General features: G+C 39.9%; 1 protein-coding gene across 7 annotated transcripts in view; it reads right to left on the bottom strand.

Moving 5' to 3' along the window:
• The window catches only part of Ambra1 (autophagy and beclin 1 regulator 1), a 190,533-nt gene that overhangs the window by 158,470 nt on the left and 7,188 nt on the right, over nt 1–24,875 (bottom strand). The window lies entirely within an intron of this gene.

Genomic DNA, 24,875 nt, shown 5'->3' with positions numbered 1-24,875 from the left:
TCTCTCTCTCTCTCTCTCTCTCTCTCTGTTTGTCATTCATATGTAAATTATCAGCTACTGTTTTCAGCACCATGCTCCCCACCATGAGGGTCATAGACTTACCCTCTGAAACTGTAAGCAAGCCCTTAACTGAATGGTTTCTTTTTTGTAAATTGCCTTGGTCATAGTGTCTCTTTACAGTAATAGAAAAGCAACTAAGACAAACATGAACATATACACATACACATGCCACCGTTTGCAATAAACAAACAAATAACTAAGCTGGGATGCAGCTCACTGTTAGACCTCCTTCCTGTTTAGCATGCACAAGAGCCTGTTTTCAGTTTCTAGCACTCCAAAAAGTAATACTTTAAAATACTTTGGAAAGTCAGGGCACAGTAGCTTAGACAAAAATTACACAGAAGGGCTGTGGTAGAGGCCAGAGTATGGCTCAGTAGTAGAATGCTTGCCTAGCATCTCAAAGCCCCTGGTTTTGTCTTTAGCACTGGAAAAACAGAGAGAGAAAGTAGGGAGGAAAGAAGGGAGGATGATTAAAAAATACAATGGTTGCTTCTGTGTGGTAGATTAAAGTAACTTTAAAAAAAAAAAAGAACATAGTTCATATAGTTCAAGCTTGAACTTCTGACCCTCCTGCCTCTACTTCCCTAGGGCTTGGATTACAAATCTGTCACCTTGACTAGTTTATGTGGTGCTGGGAACTAAACCCGGGGCTTTATTCATGCTACACAAGCATTCTACCAACCAAGGTATATATATCCCATGAATTAATAATTTTAAGAGGTGGTTTTCTACTTCAGTTTCATGGAAAGGGTCTATAGACCCCAAACTGGCCTCAAACTCCTGCTCCTCGTATTTCTACCTGCAAATATTGGGATTTCGGACATAAGGCACTATCCCTGGCTTCTTCTAGCTTTTTTAAATTTCAAAAGTAGTAACTGTCAGAGTGGGTCATTGTTGTACAAACCTATAATTACAGCACTTTGGGGCTGAGGACAAGATGATCAAAGCTTTGAAGCCAGTCTAGGCTACATGACAAATTCCAAGACATTCTGAGTTGCAGCGCAAGCCTTTGTCTTAAAAGGAGTGAAATGTGGCAAGATAGCTCAGTGGGTAAAGGTATTTGCCACAGAGACCTGAGTTTGATCCTCATAATCACTGTAAAAGTAGAAGCAAAGAACCAACCACACAAAGTTGTTCTTTGACTTCCATATACACACATGCACAAAATAACATCTTTTAAATTAAAATAAAACAAGGGGGAACTAACTGCTTATTATGAGAGTCAAACAATAACTCCTTCTATTTCTCAAAAGGCTGCAATCTACAAAGCACACAACCAGATGCATAGAAATACAGACATAAGGAAAAATATTTATAGCTTATGCTGAAGGAGTTTTCTTCCTTGAGCATTAAAATGGATAAGGTCAGAAAGATTCTACAGTAAGGCAAGTTCTAAATTCCTAGGCAATAGTTAATTTCCTACAAAGTGCTAAACACAAAGCTTTGCTTTGATCTTTCTCTTTTTTTTTTTTTTTTAAGATTTATTTATGCATGTGAGTATACTGTAGCTGTCTTTAGACACGTCAGAAGAGGGCATCAGATCTCATTACAGATGGCTGTGAGCTACCATGTGGTTGCTGGGAATTGAACTCAGAACCTCTGGAAGAACAGTTGGTGCTCTTAACCACTGAACCATCTCTCCAGCCAGCCCTTGCTTCACTCTTACAGTGTAATTCTTACCATGCTTTGTTTGCTTTGCTGTGTCTGGGTACTGGGTATTGAACCCTGAGTTCCCTTGTCAAGTAATGTACCACCATGACACACACCCAGCCTCTCATCAGCAACTATTAACCAACAAAATATGTATACACTGAGAATGTCAACAATAGCGGCTGGAGAGATGGCTCAGAGTTAAGAGCATCGACTGGTCTTTCAGAGGTCCAGAGTTCAATTCCCAGCAACCATATGGTGGCTCACAACCATCTGTAATGAGATCCGATGCCCTCTTCTGGTGTGTCTGAAGACAACTACAGTGTACTCATATACATAAAATAAATAAATCTCTTTAAAAAAAAAGAAGAAAATGTCAACAAGAGTTGCAAGCCAAGCCGGGCGGTGGTGGCGCACGCCTTTAATCCCAGCACTTGGGAGGCAGAGGCAGACGGATTTCTGAGTTGGAGGCCAGCCTAGCTCTACAGAGTGAGTTCCAGGACAGCCAGGACTACACAGAGAAACCCTGTCTCAAAAAAAAACAAAAACAAAAAACAAACAAACAAGCAAAAAAAACTAAGGTGTCACAACAATTGCATTTCTCTTTTTTCCCACTGGGGAAATATATTTACTATTGTTTAAAAGAAAGTGGATCTTTTGTTGGTTTGTTTGAAACAGAGTCTCACTGAGTAGCCCTGATACCCTAGAACTCACTTTGCATACCAGGTTGGCCTTGAACTCACCAAGATCTGCCGGCTTCTCTGTCTCCCAAGTGCTTGTATTAAAGGCAAGCCCCACCAGAGGAGACTGCTGCATCCCACATAACTAAAAGAACTCAGATTAAACTAAAGGCAGATAGGTCTATTGAAGGGACTCTAGCCAGCCCCTGCATTGCAAACATGGCCTAGCAGGCCTCAATCTTTTCTCCAATTTTATCTGCCTTGCCAATCTAGCCACCAAGGTCTGTTCCCTTATCTGGCCAGTTCCTCCTCCTAAGGCTGACTACCAAAGTGCAGTTATCAAAGTATTAAAGTCTACCAATCACCTAATTAACATACTCAATTACAATTAAACCTCATCCTAACACAGGGTTCCCCCCTTTCACCTTTATAGAAAGATCACCATGTTCCTATGTGTTGCATCTGTCTCCTATATAGAGGCAGTCCTTTGCCCCCCTCTAAGACAGATACGCACGCCTTTTCCCTCTCCCTTCTTCCCTTCCCCTTCTCCCTCATCCTCTATCTCCTGTCTCTTATTCCCTGTATCTTATTCCCTACCCTGTGTCCCTCGGGGCAAAAAAACCTCCTTTGTGAAGAGAACGTGGTCTTGGGGGTCCTGGCTAAGGAGAAAGTGTCGGTCAGGTGTTTTTCGTCCCTCTTTTTTGTTTTGGGGTGGATGTGTGTGTGTGTGTGTGTGTGTGTGTGTGTGATTTTAAACCAATATACATTTTAAACCACTATACATTTTTTTTAAGATTTTATTTATTTCATGTATATGAGCACATTGTAGTTCTCTTCAGACACACCAGAAGAGGGCATCGGATCCCATTACAGATGGTTGTGAGTCACCATGTGGTTGCTGGGAATTGAACTCAGGACTTCTGGAAGAACAGTCAAGTGCTCTTAACCACTAAACCATCTCTCTAGCCCTCGTTCTTCTTTTTAAAAAGGAAAAAAAATAAAAGTTTTCCAATGTGAAAAGTAAAACATGGGGCTGGTAAGATGGCTCAGTGGGTAAGAGCACTGACTACTCTTCCGAAGGTCCTGAGTTCAAATCCCAGCAACCACATGGTGGCTCACAACCACCCTTAACAAAATCTGACACCCTCTTCTGGTGCATCTGAAGACAACTACAGTGTACTTATTTATAATAATAAACCTTTATAAAAAAAAAGAAAGAAAGAAAAGAAAAGTAAAACAGAGACACAGAAAGCCCAGAACAGTCTGTGATGCCATTATGAAGTCCCCCAAATATCAGTGCTTAATCACAAAAAAACATAAGCAAGAAGGAGACAAAAGTAAGTCATGACAAGGAGATGTGAATACTCACACAAACACACACATAAACACACACACACACAAACAAACAAGATTCTTACTTACCTAAACACATAAAATTAATCACTCCAAAAAGATAAAGTAAAGGGAATCAACCTTTACAGGTTTTCTCTGATATCTAATATGCAATTATATTTAACTACTCTATGCAAAAAACATCTAAAGTATGTCACAACTCACTAGAAACTAAGAATTATAGGTTCTTCTTGCAATTTGATCATCTATGCTAATGATTTTATCCCACGTTCTAATTAAGATTTATGAGGAAGGGAAGGAAGGACAGATGGACAGACAGACTTTCAGTAAGTCACTTAACTTCTTTGTGACTCGGGGTCCTCATTCTTATAAGATTATTATAAGGCTCCAATGAGTAATAAAGAACAGTGGAAGTGTTAGAATGCACTCCTGTTTCATTATTAGTGAATCTTCCTGAGTTCATTATGATTCCCCTCACTAAACCCACAGGTGCACAGTTCTTCAAAGTGGCAGATTTCTAAAGAAACATTCCAAAGGCAGTTACCACACAACAAAGTAAAACATACTCAGGACAAATAAAATGACTGTGTGGGCAAAACAACTAAATGCAACTGGGGCTATCCCCACATCAATAAAATGAGGCAAACAATTGAAATTAGGAATGAAAACAAAAATGTGCCTACAAACACATACACACACACATGGAAAGAAGGGAGGAAGGATTTATTTATCTATTAGCCAGGTATAGTCGTGCATCCCTTTAATACCAGAACTTGCAAGGCAGAGGCAGGCAGTTCCAGGCCAGCCAGAGCTACACCATCTCAAGAGAGACCCTGTCTTTTAAAAAAATAAATAAAAAGATTTCTTTTAAAGTATGACTTTGTATGTGTACAGGGGCATGCACACAAGTGCTGTTGCCAGTGGACTCCAGAACAGGACATGAAATCCTCTGGAAGCAGAGTTTGTTTGAGATAATGGGTCATTCACCTCACATAGGTGCTCAGAACTAAGATCAGGCCATCTTTCCTTGATTGCTAAGCCATTTGACCAGCTGATCTAATAGCACTTGGGGAATATAATTCAGAAAATTAAGATTTTAGATGTTTGCAAACACCTCTGCCCTCTGCCAGCTCCCTAGGTAGCCAAAAATGATCTTGAACGTATGATCCCTCTGCCTCTACCTCCCCTAAAAACCAGTACACTCAGTTTTCAATGTTAGGAGTCAAACCTAGTATTGGCTTAATGCATGTTAGACAAGCACTCTAACAACTGAGCTTCATGCACACCAACCCCTGCTTAGCTATTAATAGAGCTCAATTTCCTCATTTATTTAACTGTTCTATGTCTGCCACCTGAACGTGTCCATAAACAGACAAAATGTAAGAATAAAATCAGCCAAGCTCCACTCCCTGTCGCTCTAACACGCAAAGGATCAGAGGTGAGGAGGATACATCTGTCTCAACACTGGGAGTAACTGGGACCAGTGGGACCAAGCACACAAGAACTTCTCCAGCCCCATGGCTCAGGTTTCTTCCAGTCTGTCTGAGCTGGTGCCCTGAGCAAACCTTGGGCGCAAGCTCCACTGTCATTCCCAAAACACCAGAGGAAGCTCCACTCTCAGGTGCTCTAACAAGACTAGGGTCACAGGATCCCAGAATCACAGGATCACAGAGACAGCTTGACTCTGAGGAGTTCTGACACAATCAGGATCACAGGAAGGACAGGCTCCAGTCAGATTTAGCCAGGGCAGGTAGCAGTAGAAATAACCAGATGATGCAGGGCAAGCGTAACAGAAACCAAGGTATCATCATCAGAACCCAATTCTCCAACCATAGCAAGTCCTGGACACACCATCACAACAGAAAAGCAAGAATCGGATCCAAAATCACTTCTCATGATGATGACAGAGGACATCAAGAAGGACATAATAAATAACTCCCTTAAAGAAATAAAGGAGAACACAGGTAAACAGCTAGAAACCCTTCAAGAGGAAACACAAAAATCTCTTAAAGAACTACAGAAAACACAATCAAACAGGGGAAGGAAATGAACAAAACCATCCAGGATCTAAAAATGGAAATAGAAACAAAAAGGAAATCAATCACAAAGGGAGACAACCCTGGAGATAGAAAGCCTAGGAAAGAGATCAGGAGTCATAGATGCAAGCAAACATCACCAACAGAATACAAGAGATAAAGAGAATCTCAGGGGCAGAAGATACCATAGAAAACATTGACACAACAGTCAAGGAAAATGCAAAATGCAAAATGCAAAAAACTCCTAACCCAAAACATCCAGGAAATCCAGGATGCAATGAGAAGACCAAACCTAAGGATAATAGGTATAGAAGAGAGTGAAGACTCCCAAGGTAATGGGCCAGTAAATATCTTCAACAAAATTATAGAAGAAAACTTCCCTAACCTAGAGAAAGAGATGCCCATGAACATACAAGAAGCCTTCAGAACTCCAAATAGACTGGACCAGAAAAGAAATTCCTCCCGTCACATGATAATCAAAACACCAAATGCACTAAACAAAGAAAGAATTTTAAAAGCAGTAAGGGAAAAAGGTCAAGTAACATATAAAGGTAGGCCTATCAGAATTACACCAAACATCTCACCAGAGACTATGAAAGCTAGAAGATCCTGGGCAGACGTCATACAGACCCCACTAGAACACAAATGCCAGCCCAGGCTACTATACCTAGCAAAACTCTCAATTTCCATAGATGAAGAAAACAAGATATTCCATGTCAAAATGAAATTTACACAATATCTTTCCACAAATCCAGCCCTACAAAAAATAATAGATGGAAAACACCAATATAAGGAGCAAAACTACACCCTAGAAGAAGCAAGAAAGTAATCTTTCAACAAACCCACACAAACCTAATTCTACCTCTTACAACAAAACAACAGGAAGTATCAATTACTTTTTCTTAATATCTTAACATGAAAATTAATATTACCAACATATCCAAATTGATCAAAATCCAAAAATATGAGGAATTAAAAATTTGTTGACTGTCATCCAATGGTCTCTCTAATTTGGTATTTAGAGAAATAGGTCGTACGTAACAGTGTCTTGCTCTGTACCATATAATGGTCTTGAGATTATGCTTCTCCTATCTCAGCCTCTCTATTAGTAGGATTGTTTACTTGATGTTTTTACACTATACTATGGCTTTCAGAACAGCTTACATATTTCAAAAGTATTTATACAGCCAAAAGAAACATAGACAATTAACTTGGGTAGTGGTTTGTAAGAGAACAACAAAGAGTGAAACTGACGTTTTCCTTGACCTTTGTAACTCTTATCAAGTTTGAAGAAGAGAACTTTATAAGTTACTCTTTCTCTGAGAAGAATGCATTTCCAAATTATCACAGCTAATGAACCAGATTCTTAACCGCACCTAATGTCTGTACCACCCTCCAAGCAGAACCACTGTTCATTGAAACAGTTGGTGAATGACTTCATGGATAGACCATCTTAATACACACACCATTTCATAAATGAATGTAACCTGTTCTCTGTGGGCTGAGAATAAAGTCACTCACTCAAGTCAATTGGCTTTGATCATAGCAGGAACTCTATCCAAAAAAAAAAAAAAAAAAACCTGTTCTTATTTTAGGCTTGTACTACAGTAAGAGCCAAGATTTTAAACTCTACTAAAAACAAAGCAAACAAAAAGTCTTTATCTATTTATGTTCATTTAAAAAAAAGTAGTAGTGATATATTATTTTAAAATATTTGAAGTTATTTAAAATTTATATTGGGAAAAACATATGTATTTTCAGTATTGCTGCAGATAAGCATCTACATAAGACTGTTTTATATCAAACAACTTTTATACTACTCATTTTTATCATTATAGTACTTCATAAATTTTAAAGAATGTGACAAAATAAAAAAAAAGGTATTGCAGGTATTGAAGGGGGGTCTCTGGGAGGAGTTGGGGTGCAAAAGGGAAAGAAGAATGTAATTCTGTTTACTTAAAATGTTTTTAAATGTTAACAAATTCAGATAAACTGAAATTATGTATCTTTTCTCATCATAATGCAATAAAACTTAAATCAATTTTTTAAAAAAAATCCTAGAATTAGGAGGCAGAGGCAGACTCATCTTTGAATTCAAAGTCAGCCTAGCTTACAGAGTAAGTTCCAGGAGAGCCAGGGCCACACAGGGAAACCCTAACAAGGAGCTGGCGAGATGACTCGGAGGGTAAGAGCACTGACTGCTCTTCCAAAGGTCCTAAGTTCAAATCCCAGCAACCACGTGGTGGCTCACAACCACCTGTAGTGATATCTGATGCCCTCTTCTGGTGTGTCTGAGGTCAGCTACAGTATACTTATTTATAATAATAAATAAATCTTAAAAAAAAAAAAAAGAAAAAGAAAACAAAAAGAACCTGCCACTAGGCCAGGTGTTGTAAGCATATTTTTAATTCTAACACTTGGAAAGGAGAGTCAGATTGGTAATCTCTGTGAATTGAAAACTACTCTGGCAAACATAGGGAGCTCTAGGACTATAAAGTGAGACCATGACTCCAAACAAAAAACCTGGCAGCTGGGCTGAAGCAGTGCAGGAGCAGTGCAGGGTTGCCTGGCATTGCGCAGCCCAAAGTTCTATCCCAGGAAGTTGGAAAGAACAGACAGACTTGACACAAACCAAGAATGGAGGCCACACCTATAATCCAGCACTCATGAGTCTAAATCATTAAAATTCTAAGTTAAAGGCTAGCTTAAGCTACAAACCTACAATCACCTCAAAAAGGGTGGGCAGGGTAAAAACTGGGGATATATAGCTCAATGGGAGTGTGCTTATCTATCATGCCCAAGGATTAGATCTCCAGTACTGCAGGGAAGGGAAGAAATGAAAAGTAGAAGGGGAGAGGAAGGAAGAGAAGACAGTAGAGGGAAAGGGAGGCAGGGGAGAAGAGGGAACACTGTGAGGAAGGAAAAAAAGGAGCACCCAAAAGATGTAGCAACCTCTCTTTTGTTCTTATCCAACCCTCACCCAATGTGCTTTACATATAAATCCAGTCTGAGTTATATAAGTGTTCTAACCACTCTCTAAAGACTCGGACTACACTCTAATCAGCCTCAGGTTGTAACTCACAATGACTGCTCCTAATTCTGAAACACAGGAAAGCTTGTACTCAAAACGGAAATTGAATGCCATAAGATCCAAATTTGAGACTGACAATTTTCCTTACACCTAGTTACTTCAGAAAAATAAAGAAAGAAGGGGCTGGAGAGATGGCTCATCGGTTAAGAGCACTGATTGCTCTTCCAGAAGTCCTGAGCTCAATTCCCAGCAACCACATGATGGGTCACAACCACCTGTAATGGGATCTGATGCCTTCTTCTGGTGTGTCTTAAAAGAGTGACAGTGTAGTCATACATAAAATATATAAATAAAAGGAAAGGAAGGAAATGAAGAAAGAAAAAGAGAGAGAGGAAAGAAGGAAGGAAGGAAGAGAGAGAGGGAAAGAAAGAAAGAAAGAAAGAGAGAGAGAGAGAGAGAGAGAGAGAGAGGAAGGAAGGAAGGAAGGAAGGAAGGAAGGAAGGAAGGAAGGAAGGAAGAAATTAAGAGAGAAAGAGAGGCAGACAGGCAGACAGGAAACTGTGCTGAGGACAGAACTCCTGGAACTACCAGCAGAGCAGGAAGGATAAGGCCACTGAACAGTGAAGAAACTCTAGCTTAATTTTCTGGAGACTGGAAGCTGGGGGGTGAGGGAGGAGTCGGGTGGGGATAAACCAATGAGATCAGGAAGTCTATTCTTAAATACACAAAATGAACAGAGAGAAAAGTAGCTTCTGATGGAGGAATAGTAGAGACAAAAAAAGCTTGTCTTCAGATACAGCCTGAAAACACCTGCCACAGACAGGCCTAAAGTTGTCAGCAACAACATACCTTCCATCCATCAACAGTCATCACAGGACAAAGTATGGCCCACTGCAAATCATGAGAGATCCCATCTTTCCATCTTCTGCTAACCCATGGGAAAGAGTCCAACTGCTTGGGGCACCACACAACCTCCAATTCTTAGAAACCCATGGAGCTAAAGCAATAGTATTAACAACATTAACCCAGGACTCTTTACCAGACCCAGAACAGACAAATAACAAAACAAAGCCTGGAAGAACTAAGAAATTTATCAAAGTTCACCAAATAAGTCAGTAAGCCAGAGCAAGATTTGAATTCAGGCTTAGCCTTCAGACAGTATGAGAGGCTGGCATCCAAGCCTTGGCTCAACAGATACTGAGTTCACTGTTCTTCAATCTTAAGAGTCAGCCCAGGTCAGGTTCTTGGCTGTACAGAATAGGGAAAAAAAAAATTCCCTAAGGCTTCAGGAAAAGAAGTCAAAATACAGAGTTCTTAGGCTAAAAGAACCAAATGCTCCTCTACTTTGCCAATCAGTTTCTCAGCCAGGCAAAATAAGGCTCTGCATTTAAGAACCTAGTCATTTTTAGCTCTAACTAGAAGCAGAATTCTTCTTGCCCAACATTTCAAATTAAGAATACTTGAGGCAGGCAATCTGGTAAATGCACTTGCTGTCAAGCCTGATGACCTGAGTTTGACTCTCAGAATCACATGGTAAAAGAGAACTAACAACTCCCAGAAGTTGTCTGACTTCTGCTCACATACATACACACATGAACCCAAAATAAATAAATAAATGTAGTAAAAGAATACTCAAAAACGAAGGAAGATTTGCAAAAGCCAGTAGCCAATGAATATTAACTTAACACAGACTATGTACTCAGCACTGGTTTAGGCCCTGAAGATATGACAGGAAGACAAACACTACTGTCTTTAAGAAGCTTATGTGACAACTGATAATACTAAGTATTAACACTTTCAAGTACATTCTAGGAACAAAATATATGGGAAAATGGGAGTGGCCATTCACAGGCTTTCTATATAGGGTAGCTAGAGGAGACCTCTGAAATGACAGGTGAATTTAGATGAGCACACTGAAGTATAAGTATAAAGAGATAGGAAACCTGACACATGTATGAAGCCAGCAATCATGTGATTGTGATTAAAGCACAACTGACAACAGAAAGATGGGTGAATACTAAAATATTAGAGGATTTTAGTCAAAGAAATAACAAGATAATAGAAATTGGGACAAGGACAGAAACAGTGATAATGGACATAATAAATAGATTCAGAAAATGTTCTAAAGAGACAGGCTAAGGAGCCAAGTACAGTGGTAAACACTTGTAATACTAGCACTCAGGAAGAGGTAGTAGTAGAAGGATCAGGCATTCAAGACCAGTCTAGGCTATCTCAAAATAGCAAAAAACAAAACAAAACAAAATAAACAAATGAAAAACAGGACTGGAGAGATGGCTCATCAGTTACAAGAAATATTGCACAGGTGAGCTTAGTCCCCAGCACTACTGTCACACCTGTAACTCCAGCTGCGGAGGGATCTGTAGTCTCTGGCTTCCACAGACACCTGCACTCATATGCACATATCCACACAGAGACACACATATTCACATAATTAAAAGTAATAAAATGAGGGCTGGCAAGATGGCTCAGCGGGTAAGAGCACTGACTGCTCTTCCAAAGGTCCTGAGTTCAAATCCCAGCAACCACATGGTGGCTTACAACCACCATGATAGATCTGATTCCCTCTTCTGGTGCATCTGAAGTTCAATATCTTTGGGCAGGAGCAAGCAGGGACTGAGTGAGTGGAATTAACCAGAGCAAGCAGAGGTCCTAAAAATTCAATTACCAACAACCGAATAAAGACTCACAACCATCTGTACAGCTACAGTGTACTCACATACATAAAATAAATAAATCTTTTTTTAAAAAGTAATAAAATGAAAATAACTAAAGAAATTATACATGCAATATATGTAGGAACATTTGAGAAAAAAGAAATTAAGAGGGCTGGAGAAATGGCTCAGTGGTTAAGAGCACTGACTGTTCTTCCAGAGGTCCTGAGTTCAACTCTCAGCACCCACATGGTGGCTCTGTAATGGGGATCCGATGCCCTCTTCCAGTGTGTCTACAGACAGCAACAGTGTCCTCACATTAAACAAAGAAAGAAAGAAAGAAAGAAAGAAAGAAAGAAAGAAAGAAAGAAAGAAAGAAAGAAAGAAAGAAAGAAGAGATCCTAGGTGGTGCATGCCTTTAATCCCAGCACTTGGGAGGCAGAGGCAGCGGATTTCTGAGTTCAAGGCTAGCCTGGTCTACTAGTGAGTTTCAGGATAGCCAGGGCTATACAAGGAAACCCTGTCTTGAACCCTCCCCCAAAAAAAACAATAACTTAAGTATCCTTACATCAGAAATAGGACCAATATTTACCTGAGAAGCTAGTTCAGTCCCAAGCCATGAAGGCATAAGGTCAAAGGTCCATCCTCAGAACACATGCAAAAGGGCAGGGAATGGAGGCACATGGTTCTAATCCCAGTGCTGGAAAGGAGACAAGATGGATCCTAGGACATGATGAGCAGCCTGCCTAGCCTTATCAGAAAGCCCAAGCCAGTGAGAGACCAGGTCTTGAAAAAAAGCATGTTGTCGGTGGTGGCTCACGCCTTTAATCCCAGCACTTGGGAGGTAGAGGCAGGCGGATTTCTGAGTTGGAGGCCAGCCTGGTCTACAGAGTGAGTTCCAGGACAGCCAGGGATACACAGAGAAACCCTGTCTCAAAAAAAAAAAAAAAAAAGCATGTTGGTTGGAACAATACCTAAGATAGACTTCCAGCTAGTACATGGATATGCATACACCTACGTACATGCATATACACATACATTCATACAAAATAGGAGTAATATGAATACTATGTATACTAGCAAAAAAATTGTAGTATCTAAATATCTGATAACTGGCAGTTATAGATTATAACATTTAAAACATTACTTCACTATAATATTGACTGAATATTTGCCATACTAGTAATACTCAGTGCTTTTCAAACACATTTCTTCTTCACAACAACACTATTTTTTAAGAATCATCTATTATACTTTATGTATGTGAGACACTGTCCCTGTCTTCAGACACACCAGAAGAGGGCATCAGATCCCATTACAGATGGTTATGAGCCCCTATATGGTTGCTGGAAATTCAACTCAAGGCCTTTGGAAGAACAGCCAGTGCTCTTAGTCACTGAGCCAGCTCTCCAGCCCACAACAATACTACTAAGATAGTTACTATTATTATTCCCATTTCTAAAAAAGAAAACTGAGCCTTAGCCAGACATGATGGCACACATCTCTAACCCCAGCACCTAGAAAGATAAAAACAAGAGGATAGCCCAGAAAAACAAGGCCAGCCAGGACTACAAGACAAGATCAAAAGAAAGTAAGAAAATAAGAAAGAAAGAAAGAAAGAAAGAAAGAAAGAAAGAAAGAAAGAAAGGAAGGAAGGAAGGAGGGAGGGGAAAGGAGAAAAAAGAGAGAAAGGAAGGAAGGAAGGAGGGAGGGGAAAGGAGAAAAAAGAGAGAAAAGAAGGAAGGAAGGAGGGAGGGAGGGAGGGGAAAAGGAGAAAAAAGAGAGAAAGGAAAGAAGGGAGAGAGAACAAGAGCAAGAACAAGCAAGCAAAAAAGAAAGAAAGTAAAAGTAAAGTTTGGGGGGCAGTGGTGGCGCACGCCTTTAATCCCAGCACTTGGGAGATAGAGGCAGGTGGATTTCTGAGTTTGAGGCCAACCTGGTCTACAGAGTGAGTTCCAGGACAGCCAGGGCTACACAGAGAAACTTCTTCAAAAAAAGAAGTAAAGTATGGGACTCAAAGAAGTTAAAACACAATCTGGTAGCTCTCAGGTCTAATCCCAACACTGAGGTTGAAGCAGGAGGATTGCTGTGAGTCTGGAGTCAGGCTGGACTTCAACATGTCTCAAAACAAAATCAAAATAGCCTGGGACTAGTTGGAAAAATGTCTTGCCAGTAGTACCTCATAAAACCCAATACAGCAATTTATTCCTGCAATTTTAGAAGGAGAACACAGATGGATCAAAAACTGAAGGTCATCCTTCCTGACTCAACTAAGCTTAAGGCCAGCTTGGACTATATGAGACCCTGTCTCAAAATATCAAAAAGCTGACTTAGGAGATAGAAATAGGGAGGAAGAAAGTGTCTGAATTTATCTTAGTACACAGCAATTCACTATGTAACTTTAAGCAAATTACTTGACACCCATGCCCCCTACCTATATATAAAGAAACTTACCTTGGAGAAATTAACCATTACCAGTGGGCTACAGAAGTTAATTAACATCTGTAATAAATACACTGATTATCAGAGTAGCAGGACAAAGTCTAGACAACAGGAGTTTCACCAGTGGCACTGTAATGCTGTACAAACCATCAGAAATCCCTCTTAAGTTATGAAAGTCAGGTTTGGAGGCACACATCTATAATCCCAGCACTCCAGAGGTGGAGACAGGAGGCCTGGATTTTCAAAGTTATCCCCAACTACATAATGAGGCCGGGCTGAGCTACAAAAAAACAGTCTCAAAAAAGATTTTTTTAAGTTTTACATATCAAGAAAGGATATGAAATGAAACTATATTTCTTTGCCTTAATTTTATTAAATTAAAAAATATAAACTATATCCTAGTGGTGGTAGCCTTTAATACTGGCATTTGAGAAGCAGAGGCAGGCAGATCTCTGAGTTCAAGGCTAGCTTGGACTACACAGAGAAACCCTGTCTTAAAGAAAAAAAAACAAAAACAAAAACCTGGCCCGGCAGTGGTGACCCACGCCTTTAATCCCAGCACTTGGGAAGCAGACGCAGGTGGATTTCTGAGTTCGAGGCCAGCCTGGTCTACAGAGTGAGTTCCAGAACAGCCAGAGCCAGAGCTATACAGAGAAACCCTGTCTCAGAAAAAACAAACAAACAAACAAACAAACCTGATACCATATAACCCAAAATTTGTACTACTGGACATTTATTGCAAAAAAAATTTAAAAGTTCAACTATAATCACACAAAAACTTGAATACAAAAGAATCCCTCAGGCTCACTGGCCAGCCAGTCTACCTGAATCAGTGAGCTCCAGGTTTAATGAGTCCATATCTCAAAAACTAAGGTGGGATTAAAGAAATGGCTCAGTGGTTGAGAGCACTGGCTGCCCCTCCAGAGGTCCTGAGTTCAAGTCCCAGCAACCACATGGTGTCTAATGACCACCTATAATGAGATCTGACTCCTCCTTCTGGTGTGTATGAAGACAAAGCACTCATCAATATAAAATTAATTAATCAACTAGTTAATTTAAAGTAACTAAAAAATTAAGGTGGAGAGTGATTGAAGAAGACAATGCCAATCTCTGGCCTCCCCCTACACATACATGCACACACACAAACATGTACACACTCATTAAAAAAACTTTGGACACAGATGTTCACAGCTGTTTTATTTATAACAACCCCAAAACTGGAAGGGGAAAAAAAAAATCCTTCAGCATGTAAATAATTCAACAAATACTATCACACCTAAACCAAGAAATATAATGTAAGAAAACAATTTAAGAAAATGAAAACTACTTTTATATATCGGGCACGATGGCTCACATCTTTAATTCCAACCCTCAGGAGGCAGAGGCAAAAGGATATCTCTGAATCCATGGCTAGCCTGGTCTACACAGCAAGTTCAGTGCAGCTAGGACAACATAGGAAGACCTTGTCTCAAAAAACAAACAACAAACAAACAGAAGAGGAGAAGGAAGAGAAGAACTACTGATACTTAAAACATTCTAGGTAATTATGCTAGGTGAAAAAGAATAATCTAAAACTGCATGCTTCTATTTCTCCCTCTCTCGTTTGTTTGTTTTATATACTGAGGGTTTAATAGTCTCTAACATGCTCAGCAAGTGCTCTACCACTGGACTACACCTTAAATATTTTTCTATTTGAGACAGCCTCACTAAATCACCAAGCAAGTCTAGAACTTGTCAAGTAGTCTGGAACTTGTCAATCCCTAGTTTAGCCTTCTGACTGTGATTACAGGCCTATACCACCAGGCCCTGTTTATATAACATTATAGAAAGGACAAAGGGAAATATATTAGTGGCTACTAGATATTTTTGATGGGTTGACAGTGTTGTGAGTTGGGGCACCTGCTCCTCCGTGTGTTCACAATATAATCTCTAAAGCTTTATTGCGATTTAGCCCCCTGCACTGCCAGCCTAGACACTTTAACTTGGAGACAAGATGATTATAAAAGGATATTAGAAGAGATCCTTGTAGTAGCAGAAATGTCCTGCATCTATATCAATACTCGGGCTATAAAAAAGTACTAGGATTATCAAGGATATTCTCACTGGGCAAAACTAGAGAAAAGGCCAAGCACAGTGGATGAGTGGATAGACATCTATCCCCTTGTTTTTTATGACTGCATGTAAACATACAATGTCAAAATAGTTTAACTTTTTAAAGTAGCATTCATTCCTTGTAACAAGTTTTTAAAGTGCACTATTTTTCTTCCTCTTAATTTTTCCCAATCCCATGTTCCTAAAACCATAGTGATTCATACAACATAAAATATTCATTCAAGTTTTTGGGTTTTGTAACAAAATGTGATCATACACACCATCTATTTCTCTGAAACCTATCTTTCACTGTCTATGATTCTCTAAATCATAGATAGGGGGGAAAATGAATCTTTTCTAAGCATCAAGCAAGATGGCAGGTAGAGGACACTTCCTGCCTGGAGCAAAGCTGGCAGATGTTTACCATGCTAATGGAAGACAACTGAGTGAGCCATTGGGCCAGAGTAAAAGACAGAATATTGCAAGTAGCATTTTCAATAATTCTGCAAAAATGCAAGCTCTTCAAGAGGATCCCTCTATTCTTCCTCCATGAAATTAGCCTATAGAACCAAAACAGGAAGAAATACACATAATTTTTAGGAGAAAACTTCAAGACAGGCCAGGTATAGTGGTGTACACCTATAATCCTAGCACTCAGGAAACAAAGGCAGGACGACTGCTTCAAGACCAAGACCAACCTGGAATACAAAGAGATCCAGGCCAGCCTAAACTATAGTATGAGTATGACCTTGTCTCAAAAAAACAAAAACAAAAACAAAAGCAAAAAGACTGGAAAGACGGCTCAGTGGTTGCTGTTCCAAAGGACGCAGGTTCAATTCCCAGCACCCACATGGCAGCTCGCAATAGTAAGTTCCAGGAGATCTAATGCTCTCTTCTAGTTTGTCTGGGCATGATACATATGTGGTGCACAGGCATACATGCAGGAAAAATGTACATACATGTAAATAATAAAAAAACTAAACGAACAAACCACCAAAAAATAAAAACCCTACTAAACACCACCATTGGGCATATGGACATCTTTAATCCCAACCCTCAGAAGGCAGATGTAGGTGAATCTCTTATGAGTTCAAGTTCAGCCTGGTCTACATAGGGAGTTCCAGGCCAGCCAAGGCTACATAGGAAAATATTATCTCAACAAACAATAAATAAACAAATAAATAAAATGTGTGGGGCATGGTGGTACATGTCTTTAATCCTAGCACTTTTGATTCCTAGCACTCGTGAGACAGAAGAGGGAGGAATCTTTTTTGAGTTCCAGGCCAGCCCTGTTTTATAATCTAAAAAAAAAAAAAAAAATGGTGCTTTATATTATGACATCTCTGTAAATCCACTCCCAAACCACTCCTAATTTACAGACTGGCTCAGTATGAAGTTACTTGCCTATGATCAAACAGCTAATTGTAGAGAGAATCTCTTAGAAGCATCACCTGTCAATAAAAAGCCAATGGCTAATGAGCTCAGGTAGGAAATAGGAGGTGGAACACAGGCAGGAGAGAGAGGATTCTGGGAAATAGTAAGAGGACAAAAAGGGAAGATTCAAGGAAGAGCTGGACTGGACAGAGGAGACAATCAGATAGACGAAGTTAGAGGGCTGGGACTAAAAAGAGGTAACTAGCCAAGTGGTAGATATAGTTTTTTAAAAATGAAAATATTTTTTAAAAGCTAAAAATAAGCCGGGTGGCAGTGGCCCACGCCTTTAATCTCAGCACTTGGGAGGCAGAGGCGGGCAGATTTCTGAGTTCGAGGCCAGCCTGGTCTACAGAGTGAGTAGGACAGCCAGGGTTATACAGAGAAACCCTGTCTCAAAAAACCAAAAAAAAAAAAAAAAAAAAAAAAAAAAAAAAGTTAAAAATAAAAAGAATGATTTAAATGGTTAAATAAGAGCTAGTCAGGGAATGAGCCAAAGCTTATGGCTTAGGCATTTAATAATAGCTAATTAGTCTCAAAGTCATCATTCCAAAAGCTAAGACCAGGAAAAGAAAAATTCGGGCAGTGGTGGCACATGCCTTTAATCCCTGCACTTGGGAGGCAGAGGCAGGAGGATTTCTGAGTTCAAGGCCAGCCTGGTCTACAGAGTGAGTTCCAGGACAGCCAGAGCTATGCAGAGAAACCCTGTCTCAAACAAACAAACAAACAAAACAACAAAAACAAAAAAAAGGAAAAATGGTTAGATATTGTTTTAATAGCCAACAAATGTTGAAGCTGAAGTTCAAGCTGCAAAATCAGTTTTTTTCCTTTCTCAGGTTGTTCTTTCCATTTGATCACATGTCAACAAAGGGATTTTAATAAATATTGCTTTACACACACCTCTATATATGCATAGTCTTATAGAGACAGACAAGATATATGCTGACTTTCACTGAACCTACTTCCACTTATCCTAATTTTGGAGGACTGCATCACTACATAGGAAACACTACTGTAGGTGACAGGGAAAAAAACAGAACTGAACACAATTTGGGCTTTTCAGTCTAAGGAAGAGACCACAACTATGTACACCGAAACTTTTAACTGAACAATAGCAACTTCCCTTAAGGAAGTACTAAGTGTTGTGGTTTGAAGATTCCTGCTACTCTCACCAGAGCAAAAAGACAATCTCTCACATTAGCTTCTTTCTAACTGTTCTGGTTACAAATTCTATACGAAGTTTCAATTCTGTAAAACTACACATTTCCCTTCTTGATCCCCAAAGTCCCATAAGAACACTGCACATGACACTCTAATTAAATGGACAAGCCTGAAGTCTCAGGTAAGGAGGAAGCTCAATGTCCCCAACAATGCTGTTATTATGCTATGTCTGGCAATGTGTAGCCCTGGCTGTCCTGGAATTCACTCTGCAGACTAGGTTGGCCTCAAACTCAGCCATCCACCTGCTTCTGCCTCCCAAGTGCTATTTTTTTTTTCCAGACAGCCCAGGTTGGCATTGAATTCCTGATCACCCTGCCTCCATCTCCAGAGTGCTATGATTATAGGCATGTGCCATCTGTCTGGTTTATACAATGCTTGGGAATCAAACCTAGAACTTTATGCAAGCTAAAGAATCACTCTATCATTCTACATTGCCAGGCCCTCAACTAATTTGTGTGTGGATACATTGGGGGAAGGGGTTGTTCATGGGTGTGCCAGAGGTAAACTCTAGGTATCTTCTTCCTCCACTGCTCTCTACTTTTTTGGGTTTTTTGTTTGTTTGTTTGTTTTTTGTTTTGTTTTGTTTTGAGACAGTGTCTCACTGAACATAGAACTGTTCAACTGAGCTTACTGGCTGGCCAATAAGCTTCAAGCATCCATGGATCTCTGTCCCTCCAGCATCAGGTTACAGATACACACAGCTACACCTGGCCTTTACATGTAAGAGGTCCTCATGCTTGCACAACAGGCACTTTACTGACTGAGCCATCTCACCAACCTCTTAAGCAATTTTACAAGAGTCTCTATCTCAGGTAAGCCTGTGGAACAAGATTATCACAACACTTAATAGAGAAAACTCAAATCACATACTCTATAGAAGCTGCAGGTGGTGGCTTTGATCTCTGTTGTTTAGGAAAAATGATGATTCATACATAGCAGAAACCTTCCTTTGATAAGGAACACAGGAACAAGCAAGATGGCTCAATCAGTAACAAGCAAGATGGCTCAATCAGTAAAGGCACCTGTCACCAAACCTGAGCACCTGAGTTCCAACCCCAGAGTCCATATGATAGAAGAACTAACTTCTAAAAGTTGTCCTCTGACCTCCACAAGTTCACCATAGCATTCGTTCACACTTCACCCCAAATAATATAAAAAGAAAAAATTTTAAGGCAAGGATGAGTGTTCATGGTTCATCAAGGATATAGGAGAAATATTCAGAACACCAATACTATATTTTACCAGGCTTGACAAATTGGTTTTATGTACTTTTCCTTTCTTTTTCCTTTTTTTTTAAATGTTAATTTATTTTATGTATGTGAGTACACTGTAGCTATCTCCAGACACACCAGAAGAAGGCATCAGATTCCATCATAGATGGTTGTGAGCCACCATGTGGTATGCTGGGAACTGAACTCAGGACCTCTGGAAGAGCAGTAAGTGTTCCCAAACGCTGAGCCATCTCTCCAGCCCCTCCTTTCTTTTTCTTAAGACAGGGTCTCATATAACCCAGGCTAGCCTCCAGCATCCCATGTAGGCAGGACTAGCCTTTAATACCCGACCCTCCAGTCTCCATGTCCCACACGTTTGTATTACAGACACGTCCAACCACCCCTGGCTCAATTCCCCTACTCTTCTGTGTTTGTGAATGGGGGTGCTAGGGGTGAATGTTCATGTGAAGGCCAATGCCAGGTATCTTCCTAATAGCTCTTCATTTTGGCGTTTTAAAGACTTGGTTTTTTATGTGTATGCATGTTTTACCTGTATGCATGTGCATGACATGTATGCCCAGTGCCTAAAGAGGTTAGAGGAGGGCATCAGATACCCTGGAACTAGAGTTACAAGTGGCTGTGAGCTTCATGTAGGTTCTGGGAACCAAACTCAGGTCCTCTGCAAGAGCAATAACTACTCATAAGCATTGAGCCATTGCTCTAGCACTCTCATTTTAATTTTTGTGATAAGGTCTCTCACAAAACCTAGAGTGTCCCAATTTGGCTTCATTGGCTAGCCAGCATGCTCCAGGAATCCTCCAGTCTCCCCACTCCCCAACCCACCCCAGAATTGAGATTACAGGCACAAACTACCACATCTAGCTTTTACTTGAGCGCTGAGAATCTGAACTCAGATCCTCATCCATGCGCAGTAATTACTTCACCAACAGAGCCATCTCCACAGCCTCCAGTTCACGCACTATTGATTATGTCTTTGTGAGAACAATGAAAATATACTTATTAAAATGGCAAAGATATTGTTGTGATTAATTATCAAGCAGCTCTGTCCTGAGGTTACTAGGAATCTGAGAATGCCAGCTTTATCATCTCCCTTATTTCAAAACAAGTCTGTACCTACATCATCCCAAAAAGATAGTTATTAAATCTTTAGGGAAGATATTTCACAATCACCCTTGATAACTGTTCTGTATTTTGTTGTCAGGAAGTTCTAACAAGCAATCCATATCCCTTCTGTCACCAATTAAGATATAGTCCCTCTTGTCCTGTTCTCTGTGGAAAGAGAACATCTGCTTAACACCACTTGAATGATATCCCTTTCAGAGATAATATAGGAAGTCCATTTCGTACAGCTTCATGTAAATGCAATATGGCTTTATATAGGTCACCTTAAACAAAGAACATGATTAAGAGTCTTAAATTCTTAATTCTATCACTGACTGACTTTAAGGATGATGGGAAGTTAAAACCACACAGATGCTGTACTCCAATTATCCTATCAGTAAAATGCAAATAATTAAAACCAGAATGTTAGAAGAACCTAGTTCCTCAAAAAGCAATATTAACAAGATTCCAGTTATGATGGGAGTCGTGGCAGGGAGATTCAAGGCCATTCTGCACAGAGACTCCAAGGCTGAACGGAAATACAGCAGACTGTCTATAACATTTTTTAAAAATTTACAGACATTGATTTGAAATTTCAATTTAGGCCCACCCAACAACTCTCAAATTACAAATGCTCTATGGAAGCTACAGGTGTTAGTTTTGATGTCTGATTTAAGAATAATAATTTGGGCTGGTCAGTGATGACACATGTCTTTAATCCCAGCACTTGGGAGGCAGGGGCAGGCAGATTTCTGAGTTCAAGGCCAGCCTGGTCTACAGAGTGAGTTCCAGGACAGCCAGGACTACACAGAGAAACCCTGTCTCAAAAAACAAAAAACAACAACAAAAAAAGAGTAATAATTTGGGGACTGAAAAGATGGCTTAGCAGTTAGAGTACTGTCTATGCTCTTCCAAAAGGCCTGGATTTAATTCACCCTCATGACAGCTCACAACTTTCTTCTGGCATCCATGGGTACCAGGAACACAAACAAAAAGCAAGCAAAAATTAATAAGTTAAAAAAATGTTAGTGGAAAAAGTCAGGCACAATGGCACAATGGCAAAGCAGAGAGAGAGAGAGAAAGAGAGAGAGAAGGAGAAACAAAGAAGGAAAAGAAACAAAAGCAGTAAGAAAAAAATAAAGAATTAATTTAAAAGGTTCAAGATATATTGGTCAGGAAAATGAAAAGGGCCAAAAATACCAATGGTTCAAAGTACACAGAATAGAAAACCTTCTTCACCCTTTGAGGGCCAACGCTTAAAGATCATGAGAATCATTTCTTTGACAAAAATTCCTCCTACCCTAGCCCCTTTCACCAAGCAACCAAAAGACAGTCAAGAACAGAACCAACTTCCTACCAAGCAACCAAAGATCATCAAGAACAGAAAAATGAAATCAGCATTGCTTATTTACAGGAAGACTGACTACAATCAAACATGAAGAACATCTCCACTTCCCCTCTCCCCATTCCATAACCCACTTCCATCTGGCTCCTGTCCCTGCAGTCCTCCACCATTGTTCCTGCTATACCCATCAATGATCTGTTGTTAAATTCAACAAAATACAGCTGAACCTGTCTTTTTTGAAATGGGGTGCTCTGTTTCCACAATAACAGACTCTTAGGTTTCCATAGATTCCTTAGGACTCAATCCTGAGCTCCCCTCATCCCACTCTATTCTTTACTCTAGGTGAGCCCATCCATTTCCTGCATTATAAATATCCTCTACATAGCAATTCCATCCAGATTTACCTCCAGCAACTTTCTGCCTCAGCCTGAAGATTGCTTTCTCAAAGTCTCCTCCATGTGTGCTTCACCAGCATCTCATGCTTGGTGTGACAAAAACAAAGCCTTCATTCTACTCAATTCATCAAAACCAACTCTTCCCCCTGTTCCCGTCTGAAATGTGGCACCTTCATCTACCCAGATGCTCACAGGAGAAACCTAGGCTCATACTTGGCACCTCCCTCCTCCTACACATTACATTCAGGCCAACATTAGGTCTTGTTTGTCCTGATTCTAAAATAGGTTCTGATCTGTCTACTTCCCTCCATCTCTACTGCCTACAGCCTAATCTAAACTATCATTAGCTTTTGCCTGGGCTACTAAATTGCTTCCCAACAATGCTTCCCTCATTTTTTTCTTTCCAAACCACACCTCACATGGAAGCTGGCATAATGTTTTTAAAGCATGTATTATTAGGTCATGGCAGTGTATACCTGTGGTCAGAAGCCAAAGCCAAAAAAAAAAAACCACTTGAGTGAGTCTAGGAGTTTGGGCAAACCTAGACAACATACTGCCAGACCCTATGTCCAGAAAAAAGAAAAAAAAAAGGCAAAGTCAGACGTGGTAGCACATGCTTTTTTAATCCCAGCAACAGGGAGGAAGAGGCAGGTTAATCTTAGTACAAGGTCAGCATGATCTGCAGAATGAGTTCCAGGACAGCAAGGGCTACACAGAGAAACCCTGTCTCCAAAACAAATGAAATAAAAACCGGGCCTATATCGGGGCTGAAGAGATGGCTCAGTGGTTAAGAGCACTGGCTGCTCTTCCAAAGGGCCTGAGGTCAATTCCCAGCACCCACATGACAGCTTATAACCATCTACCACTAGAGTCTAATGAGATATCACACTCTTCTTTGTTGGTGGTAGTGTGAAGGCATACATGCAGACAAATGTTCATTATATATAATACATAAATTTAAATGGAAAAAATCTAGGCACATGCCTTTAATCCTAGCACTTGGGAGTCAAAGGCACGCCTCTGTGAGTTCAGGGCCAGCCTGGTCAGGGAGAGTTTCAGGATAGCCTGGGCTACATAGAGAAAACTTGTCTCAAAAAAACACAAAAAATAAATAAATAATACTATCATAATCTTAGGGTCTTTTAATGACAGAGTAGGATTGTTAAACAGACTTAAAACTAAAAATAACTTAAGTAACCAACAATTTATAACAGCGTCGTAAGAAATAAAAGTAATAGAAAACTATCTCTAGTAACAGGATTCTTAGTCCTTACTGTTATTAACAAAAGCATTCATTATTCCAGTTTATCTGTGTTGATTTCATAGCTTATTTTTTTCACTCATTTAATCACCTTCTTCTAAATTCTTCAGCTTGAATTAGTTCAAATAGCAAAATTTAAATGCTTGCTTAAATGTTTTCTACCTGAATGTTCTGTTCTAAAATAGCTCTGGCCTGTTTTGCTAAAATGTCTCACAAAAATTTGACATCTTTCTTATATTTGGAACTGTGTTTGATACTGTTACTTTCTAGGCTTCCCTCACCCAGGAAAGACTTACCTTTTACCTCCCTGTTCCTTGTTGGAAGTTTTCTCAAAAGCTTCAACACTTCAAACTAAGCATCACTATTATTCCTCCTCCTTCTCATCCTCCCCCCTCTCCTCCTCCTCCTGTCTTAATATGTAGCCATGGCTGGACTGAACTCACAGGGATCAGCCTCAGCCTCCAGGCACTAGGATTTGTTCTTCTTTTGAAGAACACATATAAACCTTAACTGATTGTACTAATGATGATAACCACTAGCACATATCAAATTATTAGAAGTATTCTACACAATAATTAATTTCTCACAACTCTATATTTTAACAAATGAAGAAACTGGAAGGTTAAGCAGCTTGTCTTGAGAGCTACTAAGCACTGGTTCTAGGATTTATAACCAGGCTACCTAGTTCCTGAAGCAGTAATAACTACTAAGAGTTTGGGCTGGATGTGGTGGTACATGCCAGCACTTGGGAGGCTAAAGCTGGAAGATCACACGTTCAAGGGTTTGTCTGGGCTACACAAGAGACTCAAGGAAGGTGAAAAAAGTTTGGAAAAGATATGCTTTCTTTCTTTCTTTCTTTCTTTTGGGGGGGGGG

The sequence above is a fragment of the Mastomys coucha genome, unplaced genomic scaffold, assembly GCF_008632895.1.
Source record: "Mastomys coucha isolate ucsf_1 unplaced genomic scaffold, UCSF_Mcou_1 pScaffold15, whole genome shotgun sequence".
NCBI lineage: Eukaryota > Metazoa > Chordata > Mammalia > Rodentia > Muridae > Mastomys > Mastomys coucha.
This window is presented reverse-complemented; position numbering and strand designations above follow the sequence as displayed.